This window comes from Phyllopteryx taeniolatus, chromosome 17 (genome assembly GCF_024500385.1).
Source record: "Phyllopteryx taeniolatus isolate TA_2022b chromosome 17, UOR_Ptae_1.2, whole genome shotgun sequence".
NCBI lineage: Eukaryota > Metazoa > Chordata > Actinopteri > Syngnathiformes > Syngnathidae > Phyllopteryx > Phyllopteryx taeniolatus.
The window spans coordinates 2,796,160-2,813,913 of NC_084518.1; the positions used below are offsets into that span (position 1 = coordinate 2,796,160).

The 17,754-nt window shown below is 43.5% G+C and overlaps 1 protein-coding gene across 4 annotated transcripts in view; it reads right to left on the reverse strand.

Annotated features, from left to right (window-relative positions):
* fam222ba (family with sequence similarity 222 member Ba) overlaps window positions 1-17,754 on the reverse strand; it is a 39,157-nt gene that overhangs the window by 20,771 nt on the left and 632 nt on the right. Inside the window, exons 2-3 of one of the 4 annotated variants that reach the window (XM_061752566.1) lie at window positions 13,468-13,673; window positions 13,237-13,389 (exon numbers count right to left, since the gene is read on the reverse strand). The exons of 1 other annotated variant lie outside the window; for it this stretch is intronic. The gene's annotated coding sequence lies outside the window, so the exon portion shown is untranslated. Of the gene's footprint in view, window positions 1-6,865; window positions 11,038-13,236; window positions 13,674-17,754 lie in introns of those variants that run through there. 2 more of the 4 variants (XM_061752569.1, XM_061752567.1) reach the window with 2 other exon arrangements.

The following is a 17,754-nucleotide window of genomic DNA, read 5'->3' on the forward strand; positions in this document are numbered from 1 at the left end:
AGACAAGCGACAAGGCTAAAAATAAACTAGCTTTTGGATTCAAATATACTGTGCATGATGGCGACGCGGAGTAAATGTCTTTTGCGTAGCCAATCAATGACATCATTGATCGGATCTGCGAATTATGACATTAAAGCCGATCGGCCTATCAGCATTAAATGTTAATTATCGGCCGATACTGATCAGGCCGATAAAATCGGTGTAAAGTCTAGTCTATAATATTAATGTATTATTATTTTACTAATTTATTTTCTGGTTGTTCTTTACAGTTTATATTTAAAGTGGAGTTTTGGCAGTTAAATAAATACAACATTTTGAAATCAATGTTTATTAATCATGATTTCAATATCAATCAAAATAATTGTGATTCTTGTGTTTTCCTTAATGGCCCAGCCCTTCTTCACAGTTACCATAACATTACCCACAGTCACACGAGACAACAATGAGCTGAGTCACATGGTGTCAGATGCCAGACTGTGGGGGTTTGGTAGGGCATGCTCAGAACAACATTGACGAACAGATTTTATGCTGCCGTGAATGTCTAAAAGTGCATGAAAAAGGTGACCCCAAAAAAAGTAAAAACATTGTAGGGGGGGGGGGGGGGGGGTCTGGAGGGTTCCTTCGGGGCCCCCCAGAGATTTTGTATTTGTTATTATAACATAAATTAAGCAATCTGGAAGACTCTCTGAAGAGAGTACAACAAGGCAAACAAATATTCTTCACGCAGAAAAACATTTATTTATACCGCTCAAGTACATGTTGATGTACGAATTTAAGATAATTAAATTTGCCTCATTTCTTTGATTTTTTTGTTTGTTTATTTTGGCCTCCAACGTGAACCAGGCCCATCTCCACCTGCACCTGATGCCTGCTTCAAGCTGTGCCACATGAATCGCATCCACCTCTTTAAGCACTCTCATTCCGGAAAAGAATTGACTAAAATCATTGTCAAAAGGCTAATCCCAAATGCATCCTCCAGGAAAATATTAAGTACAATATTTTTCTGTTTTTATTGGCCATTTCTGAATTTGAAGTTATTTCATTCTGTTGTGACATAATCCCTAACATCGCTCCGTCGCTTAATACATTTAACATTAACATCCGTAAACTAATTAGATAATTGTATTTCCTAATTAATACAAAATGTACTAGCGAATCAACTCGTCGCCGATGTTACGTGTGCGTCGCGGTTCCGCCGGGACCACAACCAAGGCCACGACCTTCAGCACCTCAACGCGAAAATACAAAAGACCAGTGCGACAAATACGACACTGGCTGATCTGATGAGCAAAAATGTTGCTTAAACGTAAGAGTAGCAATAGAGGATGTCCGCTCCAGAGGTGGTTAGAGTAGCCAAACATTGTCCTCTAGTTAGAGTACTGTTACTTGACGATAATGTGACTCAAGTAAAAAGTAGTCCTCCAAAAAATTACTTGAGTAAGAGTAAAAAGTACACAGTGAAATTATTACTCAAGTACTGAGTAAATAGTGAGTAACCTTTTTTTTTTTTTTTTTTTTACCAAAGCATAAACATCAATAAAAAAAAAAAAAATAAATAAAACATGAATGTGCAAATTCTGATGTTGCTGTGTGTGCGGGTGTGTGTGTGTATGCACAGTCAAAACTACAAAAAAACATCTGCGATTTACTGCACGGGATTTTCTGGAGTTATAAGTGATATATAAATATCCAAGTTTGGGTAGACAGTGCCAGACAAATACTACAATCCATGAAAGCTGTAGTTTTTGTTTGTCTAAATGTAAACACGAGTAGCACGTCGTTGCCTTCATGGTAACGACGACCTTCCCAACATGGCCGCCACGTACGCACAAAGATCGGCGGGGCAGGCTTATCTAGTGTGAACACCTATGTTCGGGAAGCCCAATGGAAGACGTTGTGTGAGGTCATGTGACTTTCTTGTGTCGTTTGATTGGTGAACTAGACTTAAACGTCACTAGCGCTTAAATTGGATTGACGCAAACAGCGGCCAATGTGCAAGTCGAAGTCTCGCGCATGAAATAGTTGCTAAATAAGCAATAATTGATCAATAAAAGTAGTGAGCGACATTGAGATCATTGTAATGGAGTAAAAGTACCGTTACTTCTTAACAGCAGAAGCGGTGGAAGTTTTTTTCTGGTCTCGTCGACTCCTGTGACTTACCCAAAGCAGGTCCCGAGCACACAGGCGGAACCTCAGGCCGCATATTAGTCCGCCGCGGAGTAATATTCACAATTACATCTGTGTGTGGATTGTGAATGTGTGGAATGGATCTGGCTGCCAGTGTTCAAGGAGTACGAAACAGCCTATGACGCCAATCCCCCCCCATCCCCATCCAGTAAAAACTCACCGAATCTATACGATTCACATCAATGGCCTATTTTGAGTTCAAAACGGAAAAAGGCGACTAATTTGGATGCACGTATAATCAAGACACTTCAGACGGATGTTTTATAAACTTGTTTACAACTCGAGTGTGCTGATATGAATTGCATAATTGCAGTGCAGTGCAGGCATAAGGAAAAGATCTAGACAAATACACGGACGTATGAATTCCAAATATGGAGCTTGTATATACTTTTCTCATCTCAGGAGATGCTCTCCACAATCTTGGATTCTTTCTATGGGAATTTGTGTCCCTCCTACATTTAAAAATGTTTTACTGAACTTAAACAGTAACAGGGTATCAAGTATGTTTTTGCCTATATTAGTAATTCCCAAAAGGTGTCACCCACCCTGAAATGGACCCAAACCTCACAGCCTGTTCAAATGAACCAACTAGTCTCCTCCGTTGTTTATGCGAAATAACACGGCGACAGTTAAAGAGCTGTAGAATATTACCAGGTGGCAGAGCAAAGCGAAATTAAGATGGAGAGGTTTTTATTTGTTAGCAGGTGCATCCATTTTGTGTTCCTACTCACACATCCTTCGCCTTGCTCAGTCAAAGCGCTTATGAGAAATTGGACACCCCAGTGACAAATTGAGCCTGTGATTAAAGGGAGAAAGAGGAAAGCTTCGTTAAGTGTTGTTGATTGGGAGTCGAGGCGATGCTTTCACATCTGAAGTGTGTGTGTGTCTGCATTTTGCTTGGTACAGATCCAAAAGCAGAACTGACACCATCACTGCCTCCTGTACCATTTCCCCTCCATCCAGGTGTTCCCACGGCTTATGTCTCAGCTTTGAGAGCTCCATAAACAAAACTGTATCAAAGCAGCTGTTCCCAAAAGGTCCCTCTCCCACACAGACATGGAGACAAATACCCCACAGACCACCTCTATTTCCAGTTAGGGTGTTCAAAGCAGCTCTGCTAGGTGCAAATGGATTAGCGCTGACTATTACTACTTACCCTAAAGTGGCGAAATGCACAAAAAAACACTTCCAGTGTTAAATAGGTTGGGAGAGGGAGCTTTATTAGGGCCCCCTATAAAGAACAAGCTCTCCACTCTTCGCTTTATGCAGTTTCGTTGTCCTCTATGTATTTTCATTGCGAACTGGGCAAAATGTTTTGCTCCAATGGTGAATTGCAAGCCATAAAAGCACAAATCCCTCCATGTCAAAAGCCTGTTCTGCGTGTGTTCAATAGATGCTGATCCGCCCCCCTTCCTAGGCCTACGTAAGGTTGGTAAGGTCAGCCGCCTCTGTGGCAGCTCTGACATTCAGTCTCGCCTGCAGCCAGAACAAACCAGTTTCTCCGTGCATGGAATAAAAGTGATCTTTTCTGTGCTTGTATGCAAGATGTGTTCCCTCTGCCAATGGCAAATCACAGGACATTTGTGGTTCTCTCCTCCTCCTCCCATTTGTTTGAGGGTGCCTCTCAGCCCTTGGCTCTTCAGCCAACAGACACTGGTTGTGGGCATCAGGAAACGTTCAGCCAACCAGTGACTCTGTGGAAAGGCAGGTAAACACAGGCCAAGCATGCCAAACATCTCACCTCTGTGTCTGCATGGGAACATCTGGTCCTCTAAGGGCCCTCAGTCTGTTGAACTATGGGCCCACACAAGTGCTCAGTTGTGTAATGGCGTTGTCATGGCAACGGAATTATGATTTATTCACAAGCACAGGTTTAATAGCCAGACAAAAATCACAACGTGGAAATCACAGCACTATTATTTGTAATGGTTTCTGAAACGTCAAATTGGGAGAATCCACGCGCTTTGCTTTTAAATTCAAGGTCTGACTATGAATTGAATCTTGTTTTCATTTTTTTAATGTATGGAACAGGTAGTATGAGTAGTACACAATCTTTCAACCATGAGCAATACGCTCATACTGAATGAGTAGAACAGTGTGCTGTGGGCTGAATAGAGGAAGCCTAACTCCATAATAATCAATCCCTTCTCCCCTGCAAGACTGATACAGTCACATGAGTATAGAGTTAGAGTTAATAGAGTTAGCTCAGCTGATAAAACTCCTTTACATATCCCACTCTCACACTTTCTTGCATCGCACATCTCCAGCGGCCATCCAATGACTCAAGACTGATGAGGTATGCTCAAAGGTCTGTGCCATTGAACGGCGCATTAATGCACCCGGCAGCAAATTTTTGCCATCGACCCCCGTTCCCTGCAAATAAGGACAGCGCCATCAATCAGGCCGAGATAGCCGACACCAGACGCGGGTTGATAAAGTAGGAGACTTTGGAGCTAATGACAAATGGATCCTGAAGATATGGTCACGTCTGTGCCTTCTTAACATGGGGACATTTTTTTTAAAGTTCGCTGTGTAGAGAAAGAGTGCTTATTGTGTTCTGAATCTGGCTGAGACTCTCAGAGACATAACTCAGGACCCTTTCTGAACCTCCCAGAACACTTCTGTTCCCACACCAATGCTTTGGGATGGAGTGACCTTCGGGAGGCCCGCTAGTCCTGCTAATTGGGGTCTCTTCAGAGCACAGTGGTCTACCCTTCAAACAAGAGCGGAGGAGGGACCGAGGGGATAGAGGGGGGTGAGACATGATCGGACTGTTGTAATTGCAAGCGGGAAACAGACAAAAAGAAGCTTACTTAAAAACTGATTCAAATATGGTAGTGAATATTTTATGAATGTATCAGTAGCCTGTTTGGGACAAATCACTACACAGTAAATAATAATTTTGATATTTATAACATGGTGGAGTTTGCATGTTCTCCCCGTGCCTGCGTGGGTTTTCTCCAGGCACTGCGGTTTCCTCCCACATCCCATAAACATGCATTAATTGGAGACTCTAAATTGTCCGTAGGCATGACTGTGAGCGCGAATGGTTGTTTGTTTCTATGTGCCCTGCGATTGGCTGGCAACCAGTTCAGGGTGTACCCCGCCTCCTGCCCGATGACAGCTGGGATAGGCTCCAGAGGCCCGCGACCCTAGTGAGGAGAAGCGGCTCAGAAAATGGATGGATGGATGGATGAATTTAGTTTAAATGATCGTGTGCATAAACACAATCATGGCTGGGGCTGTGAATGAAATGCTTATGTGCATCACAAGCTTTCATCAATGGAGGTCAGGTCACCGGACTTTTTTTGTATGTTACTAAAAAAAAAAATAAGGGCATGATTTACTTAAGGTTTGCACATGCAAACACAGCCGCAGAGTTGATTGCTCACGCTAACATATGCGGAAGCTAATCTAGCTGGGTGCGGCACTCGGAATTGTGTCTGCGAAACACGAAAAATTACTGCGGACAGTGCGCAGCTCACTTTGCACGTTCTGGGAAGAGTATAAGCAAATACAGTATATTAATTTTTGTTTGCTTATCTTCCACAGACTCTTACAATTCTAACACTTCAAACTTCATTTTGCGCTTTCAATGCTCTCCCAAATTTTTCATGGTTAGACACCATCACCTAAAGCGCGAAACCCTCTTTTAAATACAGTGGTCTCAACCACTTTTACACCTGTTGCCAACAGCATGCACAATCTGTTATAGGGAGCGAACACCCGTTATTTAGGACCATAGTAAAAGACCGCAATCATAGTACATCACACACAACACGCCCACCAGAGACTAACCCCGAAATTTAGCACCCCCCATTTTGGATCTTTGTAAATCGGGCCCTTCGTGTGATCAATCTGGGGGTAAAACACAAACCAGCAGTCAATAGAAACGGCTTTGAAAATAACAGCCACTTGGAAAATGGATGGAAAAATGTTCTGTTTATCCCAGCCATTGAAGGCAATCAGATCATCAAGCTGAAGAGTATATACTACATAGCGCTAGCTTTACTGTCTCCGGAAAGAGGGTCAAAAGAGTGAAAACCTGCTTTATATTATGAAGTACTTAGAGTGCCTGCCTTACTCTTCTTTTAATTAAAAAAATCTTATCAAGTTTGAATTCATACAGTCACTGAGCAATAAAGGGTTGCTAGTTATCTGGTAATGCCGGTACAATAGTTTATTTTTTATTTTTTTGACAATTGTGCAAAAAGATGCAGATTCCTCGAGCACTTAGAGCAGTTTGAATGACTTAATATAGCAACAGTCCGGTGCAATGAGCATTGTGCAAAGGGCGCGAGACTTCAAGGAGTGTGTGCAGTTTAAAGTGACTAGTAGCGCGATAATCTGGGACAAGGTCGATTGTGCAAATGTTGCAGATATTCCTCAGTCTGTGTGCAAGTGGGGCAGATGCTACTCTTGCATGAGTGGCCAGTATTCGTCAACAACAGATATGCAAATAGTGCAGCGTGGCGAGACTACTACAGTGAGCACTCACTAGTCTCGAGTAATATATTATTGGCCCCACAGAAATGTGACAACAAACTCAAGACAAAAAAAAAATTGGCAGCATGTTGCAATGGAATTGTAGGTTAGTTGTTTAAGAAGTTGATGGCAAGAGGGAAGAAGCTCTTGGAATGTCTGCTAGTTCTAGTTTGCATTGATCGGTAGCGCCTACCTGAGGGAAGTAGCCGGAAGAGCCGGTGACCGGGATGCGGAGGGTCCGAGAGGATTTTGCACGCTCTTGTCTTAGTTCTGGCAGCGTGCAAGTCCTCAAGGGTGGGTAGGGGGGTACCGACAATCTTTTCAGCAGTTTTGATTGTCCGTTGCAGTCTTGATTGTCCAAACCAGACTGACAGGACTGAGTCGATGACCGCTGTGTAGAACTGCCTCAGCAGCTCTTGTGGCAGGCCGTGCTTCCTCAGAAGCCGCAGGAAGTACATAATCTGCTGGGCCTTTTTGAGGACAGAGTTGATGTTGATCGCCCACTTCAGGTCCTGAGAGACTGTAATTCCCAGCAACTTGAAGGTCTCGACGGTTGACACAAGGCAGCTGGACAGCTTGAGGGGCAGCTGTGGCGAAGGATGCCTCCTGAAGTCCACGATCATCTCTACAGTCTTGAGCGAGTTCAGCTACAGGTTGCGTCGGCCGCACCGCAGCTCCGGCCGCTCCGCTTCCTGTCGATATGCAGACTCGTCACAGTCTTAGATGAGGCCGATGACTGTGGTGTCATCTGCAAACTTCAGCAGTTTGACAGTCGTTCGTGTAGAGAGAGAAGAGCAGCGGAGAGAGGACACAACCTTGGGGCGCCCCAATGCTGATGCTGCGCGTGGATGAGGTGGTCTCTCCCACCCTCACCTGCTGTGTCCTGCCCGTCAGAAAGTTGTAAATCCACTGGCAGATGGCAGGCGAGACACTGAGCTGGAGAAGCTTGGAGGAGAGGAGTTCAGGGATGATGGTGTTGAACGCTGAGCTGAAGTCCACGAACAGGATCCTCGCGTAAGTCCTTGCACTGTTGAGGTGCTCTAGGATGAAGTGCAGTCCCATGTTGACTGCATCGTCCGCAGACCTGTTCGCTCGGTAGGCAAACTGCAGGGGGTCCAGCGGGGGATCTGTGAGCTAGCTAAATCACAGCACGTGCTTCCAAATGTATTTCTTAAATTTTGTTCATTGTCTGCTCACTTTTTGACTAGCAGCACGTGTTATCAATTTGAAGCTTCGCAAGATTGGTTGACAGGAATGTGCCGCTTTCTAAACAAGCGAAGTTTAGGTTTCGGAAAGGGGCACTGGATAAGGCATGTCCATATTATCCTTGTGCCATTAAAGACATGGAGGAAGAAGTGACAGAGGTCATTTATCATCATGTCATGGTCACTATGCATCAGTGTGAGCAACGCTTAGTCATAAAAATGGAAGACAAAGTCCAAGATTTAAGCCTGAGTACAAAAGATGCCCAGAGACTTTATGATGGCCAAGGCTCAGTGGAGTAGTTTTGACAATGAAAGTTAAAATACACACAGTTAACGAGCTGAGAATAGGTGTGGGATTGATCCTGAGAAGACTTTGCAAAGAGGGTGGCCATGAATAGAAAGGTCTGCATTTAATTTGCTAATCCATCACTGCAATTGTGCTGGGTAACAAAGGCAGAGAGGAGAGTCGTGGGGCATTCAGAAGCAATGGAGCATGCTGAGGGCTGAATGTGTGCTTCTCCATGGAGCAGGCCAGGCCACAGCCTGTGGCCCTTGGCCCCAAAAGCCTAGCCGGCGCTTGAGAGAAAGGGCTCTGATGAGCTCAGGGCAGGCAAGACTAATCTCTTCATGTCCAAAGAATTGTTTAACTATGTTTGACTGATTAACCCAAAGCCCTCCATTCCAGTTGCAATCTATTTGTTCAATCAAATCTCCGCAACTCATCACTCTGCAGAGTGAAAAGAGAGGAGCGGGGAAATAAAAGGGCCTGCAAAACAATCTATTTGGAGGATGCACACACGCTTTTTCAGCATCTAAATGCACACAGCCCTGCTGCTCACATTAAAAGAAAGGTCAGAGGAATCTCGAAGCACTCCGAGCACAAACTGTACCGTCACACTGGCTTTTACCGGCTTCATGGGAAAGGGAAATTTAAGGCACTCTCCCCTGCGTGGAAACAAGGTTGCCAGAAAGATTAACCCAGCTTCCTTTTATAGCCTCTGAGAAGAGGTTAAATCACATATTACATTGCCTGAAATGTCTCAGAGTAATTAGATCAAGAATATTACTCTCTCCTCTTCCTCTCGCAGACTGCAGCTGATCAAAGCCTAATGATGGTGTCAGTGCCTTTGGCAGTACTGGCTGGATAAATCTCCCCATCGGGACGGCAATCTGTCAGAGCCGCAAGCTCTGCTAAACAGCACAGGACATGAGTGGAATGGTGCTTGACACAAAGTCGACTAAACGAACCACATAAGCTTTCCGTCAGCAGTGCGGCATTAAAATTCACAGGAATGATTAAAGCTCTCTTTGTTTTGGCTCCGACCTGCTTGTTTCTATGTACACAGTCAGCCGATATGTATACAAGGAGAAACGTCATTGCTTTGCACCCACCAGACCGGACCTGATCCGGGCAGCACCTGGTCTCGTGATGGGTGTGGGGGCTATTGGCTATTAATTACAGAAAGCCGACACTCGAATCCCTGCAATGAGACTCGGGAAGTGAGCTACTCAGCGAGACGAATGCTTGCCTGTCACACAGCAACACGACCTGCCTCAGGACTCCTTGCACATGAATACTTATAAGAATGTCTTTCAAATTGTACCCCCACCCCACTTCCATCCCCATCCAATTGTACAGCTGGCTGTAGCACTACTTCAGGGGATATTTTCCGACTAATGCAAAATGCTTGTGCAGTGGCGTGATAAAAGTTGACATTTTCCTTTTCTAACTCAATGCTTCCTTTGTAAACAGCCTTGTGGTTTTGTGTGTTCGCAGGCTGCGAACACATTACACATACTGTAATGGTCAATTTTATTATCTGCTCTGAGACTGAAAGGGTGCAAACAAAAGGGGGAAATGGCAGGAGCTATGCCAATCATTTTATCATTGAAAGATGTCAGACAAAAGAAGCCCTAAAAACCTGACAGCTTTTCTTTCTGTGGCATGTTCCATGTCAGTCCCTTCTGCCACAAAAAAGGGGCCCCTGAGACTCCTGGGAGAGATCTGACCCAAATCTTAACCCTATACAGGTGGCACATCCTCAACACAGGGCTGAGAGTGAGAACAGCTCTTCGATCAGACGAGTGAATACATAACCCTTCCCCAAAAAATAAAAATAAGTCAAAGTATATTTTTTATTCTACTACAAAAAAAGTCAATCCAGAGAGCACAATGAGTTGCTACAGTAAGCATAAGAGAATCTCGTTAAGGTTGTTATGAAATACCTAATTTTAGATTTAAAGCTTCGCTGCTTAAAGGGCAGACAATAAATCACTCCGGTTCACATTTTAAACCATCTTTAAGTACCTGAAACTAAAAGCTCTGCTTGTATGCTGCAACAGAACATCCTGTTAATACTGGTATCAAGTGTGATCCTCGCCTTTCAAAACAATAACTAGAGTTGAACTATGAACCGTGATTAGAGCCCCCCCCCGCGGAGTGACAACTGCGCTGCTGCACATTCCAGGAAACGCCACTTGCTGAAGACATAAACAACAAGTTGGAGGGCTGCACAGATGCTTACAGCCTCAATAAGTGCTTTTCAATTTGCAGCAGTGGTCGTATTTCAGAATGGTGTGGAGCAGGGGGGCTGCTGATGCCACAAGTTTCACTCATATGCTGGACAGACTGTCTGGACAATGTAGCTGTCAGACGCACTGCCTGCCTTGAATATTGATTCAGTAGGGAACTTATAGGCCTGTAGAGTGAAAATGTTGAACACGGAATTAGGAATTTGAATGTCGATTGACTATTGCTGAGAGGTCTGCATTTGCTACAAACAGCGCAGTGAATGACATGCCAGAGATTAGCCTGTGAAGGTCACAATCTGAGTCTATCCTTTCAGCTGCTTTTCACAACACAACCCCCGAGCCCTTTCCAACAACAGGAAGAATGTCATCTGGTAACATTTCGAGGCACGGAGATACCATTCACTGTGACCAACAATGGGTGCAAACAGGACCAGAGGGTGAGGAGGTTATAAAGAGCCCCATTCTAAGTGCCGCCTGCTCTCCAGCGCACTGCACGCACACAGAAAAATAAAAACCCACCCACACACTCGGGCCTGGGGAAGGGTCACGGCAAAGGGCAACTGCCTCCTCACCTCTGCAACTCAGTCAAAGGAGCCTCCACAGCTTCCTGACACAGCTACAGTGTGTGTGTGTGTGTGTATATATATATATATATATATATATATATATATATATATAAATATATATATATATATATATATATATATATATATATATATATTATTTTGTCATACCAAATTGGAGGCTGAAAATGCATCAATGAAAAATAGAGTGCACAAAAATCTTATATCATGGTTAAGGTCATTTTATATCCCAACAACATACTGTATATTGCAATATAATAGTTTCCCTCAAAATTCCATGAAATCAATGGTGATTTTCTCCCCCCCCGCTGTGTATTTATAATATATATATATATATAGAGAGAGAGAGAGAGAGAGAGAGAGAGAGAGAGAGAGAGAGAGAGAGAGAGAGAGAGAGAGAGAGAGAGACATAAAATGAATACAAAATAATAGAAATAAAATAAAACAAATATCCAGTGGCCAAATAAACACTATTCATAATATTTGGTAATATAGCCAGTTTAAGGAATACAATAAAGCACACTGAACTAAAATATAAATTATAACAATAACAAATTACATCAAGTAACATTCAAGTATGTCCACCATCTAACCAGTAAGCATGCTAAAAAAACATTAACTATTTCAGATTCTAAGTTGACAAGTTTGTCAGCTTGTTCTGAAGGCCCTGGTTTTCCCGACTGTAGTCTCATTCTTACCACTAGAAGCACCATGTAAAAGGAGTACTTATATAATAGATGGAGATCGAAGACCACGAAGAAAGTAAAATGCCAAAGTGAAGCGAGCTCATTTTGGATATTTGAAATAACAGTGGGTTCACTAGCAAATAACTGTGCAGTGTCACAGCCTTTTCGGGTACAGTAACATTTATGTTCACTCTGGGTACTGCTCGCGCGAAATGCCAGCCGCCTCTCACAATCCAGTGCAACTTTTGCGTTGGATTGTGGGATGTGGCAGCCATTCTCGGCGAAAACCAAAAATACTTGAAACACAGAGGTGATGTTTGTGCGGCACAAGAAAAAGCACAATGTTCTGAGCCTTCCGCGGTCAAGCCAAGACTGTTCGTGAACCAAAAGTAGTGTGTAACCCAAGGTTATTTTCTTTTGAAAAATTGTTCATGAACTGAACTGCTCACCAACCAGGTCGTTCATGATGCTCCATTGTATTTGATTACAGCTGTGGTTGTTTTTAAAGTGCCATATGAATAAAGTTGAGTTGAGTCGTGTATACAAATGCCATGTTAGCGCTGTGTATTGAGCAGTAAATAAAGTGAATAAAAAATATATATATAAATAAGACTGCTTCTTGAGAATACCACACCTGCTGAACACGACTGTCCGGAACACATGGCCCAAACACCGACCACCAGCCCAACCGTGACAACTCTTAGCGGTGGATCACTCGGCTCGCGCGTCGAACAACAAAGCTAGTTCCGAGAACTAATCTAAATTGCAGGACACATTGATCATCTACACTCCGAACGCACCTTGAGGCCCGAGCTCAGCACCCCGCAGCTGGGGAAGCCCGTCGCTTGCCGGTCTAGAGAAGTTAGCAATCAGGCTAGCAAAGTTAGCATGTCAGTGTTTCCGCATTACATCAATGAATTTGCTGGGCCGGCTGTCTCTTGACTACATTCGTGCTGATTTACTCATATTTCTCAACAAGACTTGACCATTTCTTACAACTGCTGTTTTTTTTTTTTTAAACAAAGCATTTAATGTCATTTGGTAAAACCAATGTTGTAAAATCAATAGATTCTAGATTTTCCATCATCTAAATTTAAGATTGAAAAAAAGGAAACTTAATCAATGGCCATCCCTATTTACCAGTTGCACAGATTTTGCTAAAAACATCAATTCTGTGAAAACCTCAGGCTTATTGTTGTTGTCAAATTACAAATCAAAAGTCATGCAACTAGTGTTCCAATGAAGGAAAACTGGCCTTCCATACGTTCTCTTATGACAAATCCAGATATCATTTGTTATTGTGCTTGTGAGACCTGCCCCCCCCCCCAAAAAAAAGACTCCAGAACAGAGGAGAAACTCAATGTCTTCTGAAGAGTTTGACCCCCCCCCCAAAAAAAAGACTCCAGAACAGAGGAGAAATTCAATGTCTTCTGAAGAGTTTGAAATATTAAACATAAAGCCCAATTAGCCGACAGCCTTTTACATCTCCTCCCCCCTTTTCTAATCCTCTGGAAGCTTTATCTAACGATTGTGCCAAGTATGACACGTTGAACTCACCGTGTGTGTGTGTGTGTGTCTCCACCAGCAGCAGCTTGACTGGTGCTTTGTTACGGCATTCTTTGTGACCCCACAGACTGGGTCACCCTCAGAGCCTCTGTAGCTCCAGCTAATGATGCCCTCATATGTACGCTTGGCAACAACATTGGAAAACTGCAGCAACACACACAATCATAATATTTATTAGCATTGCCTAGGATGTAATATGGGGCTTGCCTTGCTGTCTCTTACTAGAGCGAGAGCGTAGTTTTGGGGGTGGAGACGCTCAGCGATCTGATTGAGACGGTCTTATCTTGTGCCATAAACAGAGAGCTGCATCTGGGCTGCTCCTCTGCTGCTGATGGAGGCTGATAAACAGCTCTCTCGTCTCCAGTGACTCCGTCGAGGCTGATCACACCGAGATGCCCTTGCGCCTCCCGCTGCTATGGTTGTTGTTTCTGTTGTGAATGTCACAGTGAAGCATGCATTCTTCCACGATTGCCCTCGAGATGAAGACACAACAATTGCTAAAAGCCCTCTTTGGTCTTGGGTGTTCGGTTGCAGCCCTCCCTGGCTTGGGGCTTCAGGTTTGTTGATCGAGCGATCTACCCTGCAAGGCGAGAGCTTTTTTTGCCCTAATTAAAATCCACCTGCTAACATGCTAATCCTCGCCAAACAAAATAAAAAGCACCAACATGCATTGCAAAGAAAGGCACAGAGTGTCAAAGCAGGGCTCGTGCTTGAAGTCATTTGGCCAAACACAAAGCAAATGCCTTATGACCCGCAGCCCTGCAGGTCATTTCCTTTCTCTCAGGCTCAGGCACAACTGGGCCACGGTGTCCACGACACCACTTTTTTTTCCTCGCTGACCTGTTTTTGACCCTCACACTGTTGTCCCCAAAAACGGCCAAACATCTACTCTGTGACTGATACCGCACTACCGTACAGAGAGAACACAGGAAAAAGGTATTACGGGGACAAGCTGCTCTTCAAGAAATACCAAGGTGCAGAAAATAAAAATCTCCTATATATGCACATAAAATTCACAGACAACACCTGCTGGAGATTTTACATCCGCTGGCCCCTACAGGGAAATGAGGATTGGGGAGAGAGCCTGGTTGCACATTTCCAATTCAAATTTTCTTCCATCGGGCTCGTTCCAGAAAAGACATGCTAGTTAGCCGGGATGTTTCAGGCAACAATAACAGAGGGGGGGGGGGGGGGGGGGGGGGGATAGATATGACAAGCAACTAATCATTGGTATTTAATGAGCTACATGTGACTGCACGTTCTCGACACTCCTTGTACCCTTGTGATATGTTATTCAGTCTTACACTGACGTCTCAGACATAAAGCAGGGCTTTGATATTATCCTCTTATTACTGCAGTCTTTATGTTGCGCAGCAGATTGTTCTGCTGACAAGTGCAGGACCTTCTGCAACATAAAGCATGTGGGCTTCAGTGGGAGCCACGCAAGAACAATTGCTTTTACTTTGTGAGACCAATCATAGGTCGCTCCAAGTTTAATCCAGTCAATTTAGCATTTGGAAAGCTGTGTGTGGGTTCGCATAGTACTCCCTTCACTGCTCTCAGCATTCCGCTCAAGTGAGCTAAAGAAGTAGCTCACCCATACCCAATATTTACCTCTGCCAAGCGGGCTGTTCATGAGCATGTTTTTTTGTTTGGTTGTGTGGCCCCTCTTGTGTACTGTTTGTCATATAGAAACATTGTTTGATTTGTAATAGGTATGTTTTTTCCCATGACATTGGGAGAAGATATGCTGACTGTCGACATCATAAAAACGCAATCCTCCTTCCTGTTGCCATCCTCCACACGTCAAGTTAATCACACAATAGAATTGTAAACTTTACTGCGTATCAGTGGTTGACTTATTTTCACACTTGTGACAATAGTGATCTGCTTTTAAGAAAAAGATGAACTTATTTTACTGTTTTAAACATAAATAGTGCTGTGGTTAAATTGTCTAGGAATGTTACAATTCTATTGATTTTTATAAATTTCATAATGGTGACAGTAGACTAGAACATGAAACACTTCAAAATATGCAGAAACTCATAAGGTCAGGTTGTTATGCTTAATAACTACAAGGGGGTAAAGGTTCATCATAGATAATTTTGTTTGGATCCAAGGTAACACAAATTTCAGAAGCTGATAAGATTTTGCATGCCAGATGTTTTAAGGCTTGGCATGCCGTACGTACATATTTATTTGTATTTTTATGAAGCCTTGCATGCACACAACACTGGGGCCAAAAAGCCAAGATGCTGCACTTGAAAAAGAAAATGTGCCTCTTCTGCCTACACTGTAAATCAATACATTCCAACACATTTGTCAGCGGCTGGCAGCAAAGCCGAAAGGCAAACTTGCTTTTCTGCCCTCAAGCAAAGACTCTCAGTTTGTGGTAACAGGTCAAAGAGTCAGCACATGACTCATGAACGAGCGCTATTTCCCTTTGTGGAGTGCACTCATGAACATGACATGAACAAATGAACCAGGTGCTACTGACATTCAGCCTTGTCTGCTAGCTTTATAGCTGACGAGCAAACGCACAAATCAGGTTCAGAGTAATCCGAGTAAGTTGAAAAACACTCACTGCCATGTTAGGGGGACCAACCAAATTTTATTTTCTTTTTTATTTTATTTTTTATGTGGGGGGTGGGGGGTATTAATACAAAACTGTTAGTCAAACATAAGTCTGATGTTTTCTGGCATTTCTGAGGGCTTCAACGGGAATTGGGTTAAGTGAACAGACTTATTTTCCTTGTGGAGCGTCCAGGGTTGCAGAGTTATGCAAGTCACTGATGATGCAACGCAGAGCTCGGACTTGACTGCAAGTGGCCATAAAGTAAAGCCAGCAAGTCAAACTGTAGATGCTGAAAAGACAGTGACGTTCAAACAGTGGAGTCAGCAAGCACGGGCTTGGAATACGTGGTCCTGTGGCACCAGAAGACACTCATTTACTGCCATACGTACTGGTTTTCATTTGATTGTTTGGTATTTGGGGCCTGGAATTCATACAAATACTTACTCTACAGCAATTATTACTTTAGGTAAATAATAGACTGTGACACGTTTTTTTTCCACCTTGCTTACATTTGGGTTAGGTCCCCACCACAAAACACTGTCATTACCAAGAACCTCTGTATAGTGTTTGTTTACTTTTGTGCTTACCTCTTGTTACACTTCTGTAACAGTATGTAGCCCGTGTTTTTTTTTTATTACAACCTCCTCCATTTCCCATTGATTCCTATGGAAAAATTGTTAATTAAATTGAAGGTTCCTGAAATCAATCGTGTTGGACCTTTGAGCTTTCACTGTCGTGTACAGTGAACCCCTGCTATTTGTGGGGCATAGGGACCAAGCCCTGCGGCAAATAGCGCAAATCTTCAATTAAGATCCTCAAACCACTTCAGCATCAAGAGGCCACCAGATGGTGCTCAAATAATATTGCGGTTGCTTTTGCCTGAGCACAAAAACGGTGACTAGGTGAGTTTTCCAGCAAATAAAAGTTTCCCAAAAAAATCTGGGATTAGGCAAATTTGCGAATGCCAAAGCGCAAATATGCGGCAGTTCAAGGTTCAAAGACTTTTTGGCATCCCTGAAAATCTACTACAAAGGCTTTATTCTGGTAGACGTGACATTAGAGCACTTCACAGACGGGAGAGGCCTTACAGTCATTTGTTTCTGAGGCCTAACTCATCTTCATTGCGCTGGGAAACGTAGCACCCCGTCGCAAAAAGGTTTCCTTCTCCTCGATAATTGCACAGAGTCTGGGGGCTGAGTTTCCCCGACGACACGCTCTGAAATTTAATTATCTGCTCTTTGGAAAATGTAAGTGAAGAAAGCTATGTTGCAAAAGTGCACTTTTGGACAAGCAAGGCCAGGCTCTATCTGTGGACACAGCCTGCCAGCTTGTCATCAAGTTTAAAAAAAAAAAAAAAAAAAAAAAAATAAACTAACCTTTGTTATGCTAAGTAAATGCTTTTTTTTTTTTTTTTTTTTTTTTTACTGAGCACACAAAACACACATTGAGCTCAACAAACATACAGCTCAAGCATCTCACCGTATGGAAAGCATTCCTCTGCATTATCCAGCCATAGTCCAGTTTTAGGAATAATGCCGGCCCATGACATGACAATAAAACATGACTCACATCAAGCCCCCCCCCCCCCCCCCCCCCAAAAAAAAAAAAATATATATATATAACAGCGGCGGCATAAAAGATCAGACTCGGAGGGGGCAGAAACATCGATAGGATCCCATTAGTTAAGTGCGCCCTTAGGATACCCGAAATTTGATCATAGTCAGACTTCTCCTGTCCAGACATAAACCATTAGACGCTGTGGGGGGGAAGAGGCTGCTCCTCACAGACCACCTCGTCGTCGTCGTCTTCTTCTTCACTCTTCCTCCAAGGTCGGATGTGCGGCCCGGTGACGTCAACCTTCTGGTATCACCTTTAACACTTGCCTTTGCAGGTGAATCAAAAGCCTCCTCACTGGACCATCCACATCATTGCGG